Source organism: Daucus carota, chromosome 9, assembly GCF_001625215.2.
Source record: "Daucus carota subsp. sativus chromosome 9, DH1 v3.0, whole genome shotgun sequence".
Taxonomy (NCBI): Eukaryota; Viridiplantae; Streptophyta; class Magnoliopsida; order Apiales; family Apiaceae; genus Daucus; species Daucus carota.
In genome coordinates, this window is record NC_030389.2 from 30,622,054 (window position 1) to 30,631,792 (window position 9,739).

At 31.4% G+C, this 9,739-nt stretch overlaps 1 long non-coding RNA gene across 1 annotated transcript; it reads left to right on the forward strand.

Annotated features, from left to right (window-relative positions):
- The first annotated feature begins 5,738 nt into the window (after positions 1-5,738).
- On the forward strand, positions 5,739-7,796 carry LOC135149146 (uncharacterized). The gene is made up of 2 exons (XR_010287289.1): positions 5,739-6,607; positions 7,503-7,796. It is a non-coding gene; the product is annotated as an uncharacterized LOC135149146 (long non-coding RNA).
- The last annotated feature ends 1,943 nt before the right edge of the window (positions 7,797-9,739 follow it).

Genomic DNA, 9,739 nt, shown 5'->3' on the forward strand with positions numbered 1-9,739 from the left:
TGAGTGAACGGTTATTGGAATCTCATAATATTATAATATGTCAATATTCAACTAAGTATATTATTAGATACCAAAAATAAGAGATATAAAATAATTACGATTTTGATTAAATTACCAAAAATTTAAGTGAACAATTATTGGAATCGTAATTAAAGTATTATTGTAATTTTGATTGGTATATTGAATTGTGCAAGATACCTAAAATAGGAGATATGCAAATATTTAAACAAGATTCTGTCTAAGATTGTCCTGATTTCTGATTTGGATATAATATGATTGATATTGAGTTGTGCAAGATCCCAAAAATAGAAGATATGCAATATATACAAATAAGATTATGGTCATGATTGCCCCTCCTAATTTCAAATTTAATTAGATATTCTATTTTATTAATCAACGGCATCTAAGATGGTTTCTTAGTTTTCTTGATAAGAGAGTTTTCTCTGGAACCTCTATATATATATATGGGAAAATAGATTTTTTTGTCACCGAACTTATTATGTTTTTAGAAACTTGCCACTCAACCAATTTTTTTTCCCTTTTAGTCACTTATGTTAGGTTCGGACTTTTTTTTGCCATTAAAGTTAGGCTCGAATTTGATTATTACCATTATATCAATTCTTTGTAGTATTATTAAAATATAGTGATAATCTGTAACATTTTGATGATTTGATATATGTCTATCTTTATGTATAGTACTTTTATGTACCCAAGATCGTTTATTTTCGGTGATAAGAGTTTGACACGCATTTTACGGTTTCCAAAATATGTAGTCTTATAAATGATTTTATTTTTTCTTCTGAATAAAAATTTAGTGTTTGAATTTTTATACACAAAAAGAAAATCTCATAAATCATCGAAGATTAAGTTTTTCGCTCTATTTATTTATCTTTATCTTGAAAATTATAATAAGATAAAGTTATTAAAAATTATGAAGATAAATTTAAGAGAAATTTTAGGCTGAACTAGGTGATTGAAACTTTAATGATGAAAGATGATGCATCGTATCACTCAATTAGACTTTATTTTATCATGGATAGCATGAATTATTTGAAGTCATTGATTCCATACTGATGATTTAATGAATTTCTAAAATTCTAATTACGATTTTTCCTGATTTTAATATATATCACCTCATTTTATGTTATTATTGCTATATACAAAGATATAAACATACATCATATTATCATAAAATTATATACTATCACTATATATTAATGATGCTACAAAAAATTATCACAATGCTAATAATCATATCCGAACCTAAGTTAGTGACTAAAAACAAATCCAAATCTAACATCAGTGACTAAAAAGAAAAAGAATTTAGTTGAGTGGCAAATTTCTAAAAACATAATAAGTTCAGTGACAAAAAAATCTATTTTCCCTATACATATACATATATACATATATATATATATATATATATATATATATATATATATATATATATATATATATATATCACTACAAGAGAAAGCGATTCTACCAATGAAATTTGCTAAGGGAAATTAGTCCGTTGGTAGTTCCCAACGGATTTGTAATGATTTGACTAGTCAATGTTGTGCCAACCAAGTCGCAACGAAATACCCACGTTTATTTACCAACGAAACGTTCCGTTAGGAAATATAGCCACATAATGGAATAGTAACAAAAAGCCAAGGAATGAGCAACAGACTAGTAACAAAAATATCTGTTATTACGTTCATTGATATTTCGTTGATAAATACTAACAATTCCGTTAATAATTGATTATTAGTTTTATAACATGGGCAATTGATATACACTACATGAGCAGTCTCTTAGTTGACATTTGTGTCATGCTAAAGCCCAATGGGCTTTAGTCGATTAAATTGATTTGGGTTGTAGAAAAAGGCCAATAATATTATGGACTTTGATATGTATTGTAAATATTAAGTAATTTTCTTGGATTTATGTATATAACATAATTGTTAATTGGCTCATCCTTAACTAGAAATTTTATATTACATTCTTAACTAGAAATTTTATATTTAAAAATTTTTTAAAAAAATTAATCTTTTATGTGGTATGTGGATTTTATAGTCAAATGCGGTCAATTTACTTAGCCTTTGATCGGATACCTACCCGAAACATAAAAATATTTTTTATTTTCGACGATCCAACTATACGGATATTATTGTAATGTGATAATATTGATTAAAAAAAATTTTAAAAAATTTGCATTTTATTTGGTATGTGGATTTTGTAGTCAAATGCAATTAAATTACTTAGTCTTTAATGGAATACTTGCCCGAAACATAAAACTATTTTCTTAAAAAATAATTTGGACGATCCAACCGTACAGATGTTATTATAACGTGTTAATATTGGTTAAAATAATTTTTAAGAAAATACATCTGTTATTTGGTGTGTGGATCTTGCAGTCAAAATGCGGTCAAATTACTTAGCCTTCAACCGAATACTTACCCAAAACATGAAACTGTTTTTTTAAAAATCATTTCGGACGATCCAACCGTACGGATATTATTGTAATGTGATAATATTGATTAAATTTGTTTTTGAAAAAATTTAGCCTTTTATTTGGTGCGTGGATTTTGTAGTCAAATGCGGTCAAACTACTTTGGCTTTAATGAAATACTTACACGAAACATGAAATTATTTTTTTAAAAATCATTTCGGATGATCCAACCGTGCGGATGTCATTGTAAAGTGTTATATTGATTAAAATATTATTTAAAAAAATAGCCTTTTTATTTGGTGTGTGGATTTTGTAGTCAAATGCGGTCAAATTACTTAGCCTTTAATCGAATACTTACCTTAAACATGAAACTATATATTTTTTAAAAAATTATTTTGGATGATTCAAACTGTATGGATGTTATTTTAACGTGTTATTTTAACGTCTTAATATTGATTAAAATTATTTTAAAACAATTTAGTTTTTTTTATGTGTGAATTTTTAGTCAAGTACGATAAAATATGTATTTAGCCTTCAATGAAATATTAAAAATCCCGCATAGCCAAAAGTTTTCCCTCATTTTGTGAATCTTCCCCAGCCATTTCCCCCCAACCCCAACCCCGAAATTCACAAAACTCTCCCCCCAAATTAGCTCGGCCTCTCCCAAATCTCTATTTCTCTTTGTATATCTTTAGGTGTGTTTTGTAGAGGCGGCCACCTCCAAAGCTTCAAAATAATCAAACTTATCACCGCCGCTGTTCGAGAATGAATTTCTTTTAGGAGATTCGTCGATTTAGTTATCAAATTAGTTACTATTAGGGTTCTACTCCGATTTTCTATAGTATGATGTTGATTTTTGGGGTTCGATTGGTCGATTGTCATGTTTTATAAGTTATGTGGGTTCGATTTTGATGTTTCTACAATTAGGTTTATGTATGTTTTTATACGGGTTTCATGTTCATGTTTCGATTTGTTGATTTCCTATTTTTCCTATTTGTTGATTTGTTATTTGTGTGGATTTTGGATTTTGATGTGTGTGTATGTAATCCCCTGTTTTTTTTTTGTTTTTTCAGGTTCGAACACTTCGATTAGTAGCCGGAAAAACAGCTGATGCGGCAGTAGCGGCTAGCAAGGAGATGAATAACAAAAACAGGCCGATTTCGAGGTCATCTCGTGCAAGTCTTCAGGTATAGGTATAGTTTTGTTCCTTTATATTTTTAATTGACATAAATCTAACAAGTAATTATAGTTCTAACAAGTAATTATAGTTCTGAATGGGGGGCTTATTGTGAAATTGAATTGAGGGACAAGTTGTGTTATTGGTTCCAGTAGATTAAATTAATGTTGACACTTGATATATGCATTTTTCCACTCTGATGCTCCCTTTGGTTTGCTTAAGGTCAAGTACCGTTGCTTAATGCATTTACAAGTATTCCGGAACAAGTTTGTGCGCCATAGTGCTACCTTAATTTATGAATTTGATGCAAGGCATTTTAGGTGTTATCTCTTATTGATCTTTCATTGCATTTGCCTGTGTCCTTGTCTCTAGATTATTATTTTCAGCAAAAATCCTGCACGTTGTAAACCTGACCTTATATGCACCCTTTTAAGTACTAATTTGCATTACAAACAGCTGCAAATTTGTTCCATCCTTTTGTTTTAGACTTATTTGGGTTGCTTAGGTATTTTTGGGGTTTCGTTGAATATCTCAGCTTTGATTTGCTTCTGTTTGCTTGCACAAAGAATAAGGTCTTGTTTAATAAATCCATTCCCAACCAAAAGGAAAAAGTTTTACTGGAGAGTTTGAGTGTTTTCTGGAAGAAGTATATAGTGAGAGCAGAGTTTTACATATTCGTCATGATTTACTCTGATGTTTCTAATGTTCACCTGTTAACTGCTGTAGATATGGGCTTTATCTATTTCTACATAATTTATTTTTGTCTTTGTTGCTGCTTCTAGATAATTTTCAATAATTGAAACTTTTGTTACAAATATATGCTTGCTAGTCAATTGTATATAGAAATCTCTAACAAAACTTTAACTTTTACCTTTGAAATTTTGTTACGAATTCAAAGAATTTGACTAGAACTTCAGTCGGTGGATTCTTGACATTTTTATGTAAATCATATAGTATTTAGGAGTTCCCCTGTAAAATGCCCACAAATCTTAAATTAATTAGAAGTCAAGTAATAAGCTTAAGGCCTCTAAGACTGTGTCTGCATTCTAGATTTCAATACATTCTATATCATAATGTTGTTAAACTGCTTTTTAGCAAGTGCTTGAGTTTTTGGTAACTACATATAAGATTATCTAAGATATCAATTTATTCATGAGAGCAGGTGGATGACAAGTACCGATACATGTGTGAAAAAAAAGATAACAAGGTCCATGGAGTTGGTTCATTACAATCTCTCTTTTATAAGCCGGAGATTCCTTGCCGTCCATCCTTAGCTGATGCAGAAAATCAGAAGTTGCACGAAGAACTAAATGTGATGAAGGATAAGATGAAAGCTATGGAGAATCAAATAGCTATAGTTGTGTTAGTACTAGCTAGTTTTCAAGCCTCGTTAGTAATTGATGGCTCCTTTTAGATATAATACTTGAACACTATTGTATCGGGTAACTCTTATCTCATTTTGAAGATCGTAAAGGAACGTTTATTATGTAAAAAGAGTACACTTTTGTTATTTCTTTATTTGCATTTTTATAGACATAAAAATGAACAATTCTAGAAAATGAAAATTTTGCACTGTATTTGAGCATGCATACCAACAGAATATGTTTATATCTACTAACGGAAATTTAACAACCGAAAGAGTCTTTTAGTTCTTTGTTGTTAAATTTAACAATTTTGACTATACTTAACATCAGATTTTCCGTTGGGAATATGTTGCCAGAATTGCCAACCGACTATTCTGTTGGCGGGATGGTGTTTCTTTTGTTATTTTGCAAAATAGAGGTCTGTTACTAGATTGTTACTACTCGGTTGCTAACTTAGCAACGGACACCTAATTCGGTTGGCGAGGTGCTTCCCAACGACGTTTACTCTAACGGTCCAGTTCAGTGGGCATTCCGTTAGGAATCTCTTTTACCAACAGATTTCCTTGATTTGCCAACATAATATTTCGTTGGGAATAATGAAATTTCTTGTAGTGTATATAGGTTTATGCTCAAATACAAACTAATTAAGTGCACAAACTACAAACTAAATCCTAGCCATTCATTTATTTTATAGGTCGATTAATCTTGTCCATTAGTTGATTTGATATTAAAACAATTTCTTTAGCAGTAAAATAATTGTAATTGTCCTCACCTGCTGCTTCTCTCTCCCGCCGTTGTTCTCTCTCTACTCTCTAACGGCTGCATCTATCTCGCGCGTACTCTCCTCTAGTTCAAGCGTTATTTATGAACAAACTTGTGAGATCTAAGCATCTTCTCTCTTTCCGTATTCTTCTCGGTATCTTTAATTAAGTAGAAAGTTTGCAGCTTTTTTATATTTATTGCTTCGATGATAAATTGTCGCCATAAATGTTGTTTTTGTTCAATTTGTTGAGTTTGACATAAGTAATTTGGCTTATATATGAGTTTTGTGTATATCATGAATTTTGTTAAAATTAATCTGATGTTGTGTTTTATTTCATATTGTTTTGTATCGAAGTATGTTAACCTTTAGTATTCCGATCTAATGTTCTATTGATTAACACTTTTTTGTTCGCTGTTTATGTGTTCAGTTTTCAGGTAATTTAGTTTTTTCCGTTTAAAAGTTGATCACTTCAGAATTAGTGAAGATTAGTAACAATCAAGGTAAATATTAGTGATTAGTGTGATTATTAAGAGTTAATTAGTGTGATTATTAAGTGATAATTATTGTGATTATTTTTGTTATTATGATTTATATGATTTCTGTGATGATTAACTAATTACTACTGTGAGTACTATGATTATTAACTATTTACTGTTGTGGTTAAATTCAACGGCATCATGGTGGTTTGGATGCATCATGATGTGACTTCTTGTAAGAGTTGGCATTTCAGTAAGAGAGTTGCTCTATGAGAGACAATTAAAAATTATAATTCAAAGTGTATATCTGTTGGGAGGCTTCAAGGACCTGCAATTTTTAGAAGTTTCTGGGATTGCTGCATTGTTGCCTGATTTCTTTGCCACCATTCGGTAAATTATTTTGTTGGGGTTATTATGTTTTTAATTTATGCTTGGTGGCTTGGATTATTGGTCTGTAATAGTTTTGGTGTGCTGGTTGTTAACTGTGGTTTTTGAAGAGGGAAGTTGTTATTTGTTGGCTCTTTGCTGACCATGTGGGGGTCTGGTGTAGATTGCTTTTATTTGTAGATTAGTTGTGTTCGGAAGTGGCATTGTCTTTGTGGTTTCAAATTCCTAGTCAGGTTTGATGCTTGACGAATTCTGTTATGAGTGTTGCTGTGAAGGAGTATTTTTATTTCTTGGCAGGGAGTTTTTTGTTGCTTTAGAGGTTTGGTATATAGGTTATTCTCAGTGTTGCTATGGCTGGGTTGTTCTGGGTCTCGTGTTCTTGTTGCTGCTGTGATTGGGTTGTGCAGATCGAGATATTTTTGGCTGATTTTAGGAGAATTTTAATTTTCAGTCATATTGATTATTTGTTTGCTTTGACAGTTGCAGTTTCGACAAGCCAGGGGCGTTGTTGCTTGGGTGTTTCTAGTTATGTGTATTTTCTACATGTTGTGTTTTTTCATTGGAGTTAACCGTGGGTTTCAGGTAGAATGCTAGTGTGCGTCCAGGGTGTTTTAGTGAATTGTTTTTTATCACACAGCTTGTTTTCAGTTCTTTATTGTTGGGCTGGTGTATGTTCTGCGGGTGGGAGTTTTATTGTCTTGTCTTGGGAGACTTGCTTGCTGTGCTTAGTAGTCGTTTATTTAAAGTATTTCAGCTTCTTTTGTCTCGCATGGGGGCCTGATTTTGAGGGTTTTAATGTTAATCAATTCTTCTGCTCCATTTTATGCTTCCGAGGCTGCTGTTATTTTATTGGTTCGGGTTCAGGAGTTGGCGTTTTATTTGTAAATCAATATATCAGGTTCATAACTTGGGTGGTAGCTCTCTTGATTGATTTAGAGGTGGAGCAGCTGTGTGGGAGGTCTGGCACTCATAAATCATAATCAGTGGAGTGATTGCTTTTTATCTATAGGGAGGTGTTCACTTGTGTTCATTAGGTTGGATTTTTTTTTCTTTTCTCCGTTGGAGGCTTTGTATTTTCAATTTTTAGTTCTGTTTTGGTATTGCCTCTTTGAGTGTTGTTCTTGGGGGGATTTTTTTTAAGTGGACTCTTTGTATATTTTTTCTTTTTATGTTATAAAGTCAATATGATGTGCCGTCCTCATTTACCCAAAAAAATAATTACGGTTTTAGCTCCAAATATTTGAAAAACAAAGGAAACTATTTTAAATTAACAAGATTGATTAGTGTGTGTGTGTGTGAGAGAGAGAGAGAGAGAGAGAGAAAGCAATTACAAAATCAAAAAAGAGAGTTTATAAGTGTAAAGAATGTTTAGCTACTATTCATGATTCATGTACTTGTCCGAAAAAGGAGTTACAAAAATTAACATTTGTATAATATTTTTTGTTTATTTTTGGCGAAAAAAAATATGTAAATGAGATATGACTTTAATGTAATGAACAAAAATTTTATAAAGTATTAATCAGTAATCAAATTTTTATACACCACCAATCACTAATAGTTGTAGTACCAATCACAAATATTTAAACCAACAATAAGTAATCACAAACTTAATAAATAGCTATGGTTCCTGAATCAAGAGATTTTCAAATACTATAAAGACATCTTCCGTATGCTTGTTAACTTCATCAAATGTAGTTGATAAATTCTTGGCAAATGTGACTCTTTTTTTTCTTGTGAGGCTGTGCTGCATTAGTATTCGTTGGCCTTTCTTCTTGAGATGGTTGGGATGATTGGATTACCGGATTGACATGTTTTCTTGATGCAGCCTGAACATAAAGCTCTTTGCCTTCTCTAAGAATTTGATTTTTGTTGTGATTGAGTTGTGATCAAAGTATTGCATTGTCGTACTTAATCCTTAGTTTCATGAGTTGATTTTCTTGGCCATGCTGCATTTTCAAATTAAGCTAATTAAAAATATGAAAAATAGAGATGTTATACCATTAAGGAAGGATGAGGGATTTTTTTTTTACCTTTCTTTGTTCAAACCAGTTGTCCATGATCTTGCATCTACTTTATAACTCTTCAGTAATTATAAAGCATCAATCACAAATTCAACTTATAGAGCATCAATTACAAGTTGAATCAATCACAGAGTACAGAGCATCAATCATTAATTTATAAAGCAACAATTACTAATATTTGAGGAATCAATCACAAGTCTTTAAACCAACAATCACTAATCACAGACTTATAAATGCATTTTGAATTAGGCAACAAGCATCATTTGTGAATCAAAATATTTCAAATTTTGTTGAAAAATAGGCATCAGACATCTTCTGTATGCTTATGAGATACTATCAAATCTATAAACAGTGAAGTTAGGTCTATCACGAAAATGTATTGAAACATTACAAAAAGTGAACCAGATTTTTGACCTCAGTTGATAATATATTCCAGGATCATAGTGATTAATAAAATGGTGAGTCAGCCTGAATGGTGACCAAGTAAGACTTCTATGTGCATGTCGACAAATAGGATGCCCAACCTATTCAGGCACAAACACAAACAACTCAGTGGTAATCATATTAAACTTTTTTACAATGAAGAAGCAAACATGTATTGTATATACCTGAGTTGCAATTAACAAACCCCTAACCATAATAATCTTCCCAATATTAATATAACCAACACGATTTACATGTCAAAATAGACGTTAGTAGCCTCGTGGATTGTCCATAAAATCTTATCTACCGCAAAGTAATTGAGCCTGTGTGCAGGTCAAGACCCTTCAGATCTGTTAAGGAGCCTTTCAAGCTATGTAACGTCGTTCAAAACTTATAACCACTTCAATTTGACTCAGGTTCTAAATATTGTTGCTACAGATGACGTGTTACTTTAAAACATGCAAGGAAAAAGTTCACGAAGTTGTAGGTTCGGAGAAAGTGGTGTTACACCTTAAAGATACAGAATAAAACCTGCTTATAAGTGAAATACTTCTGAATTTTACCTAGATTCATTCTGTCTTTACTCCGTGGAAAGCCTTTCCACCATAGTATCTGAATGTATATGAAACAATAATGCTCAATTAGTTATATGTGCCCAACATGAGTTCCGCTATATTCAGAGCTTCATATA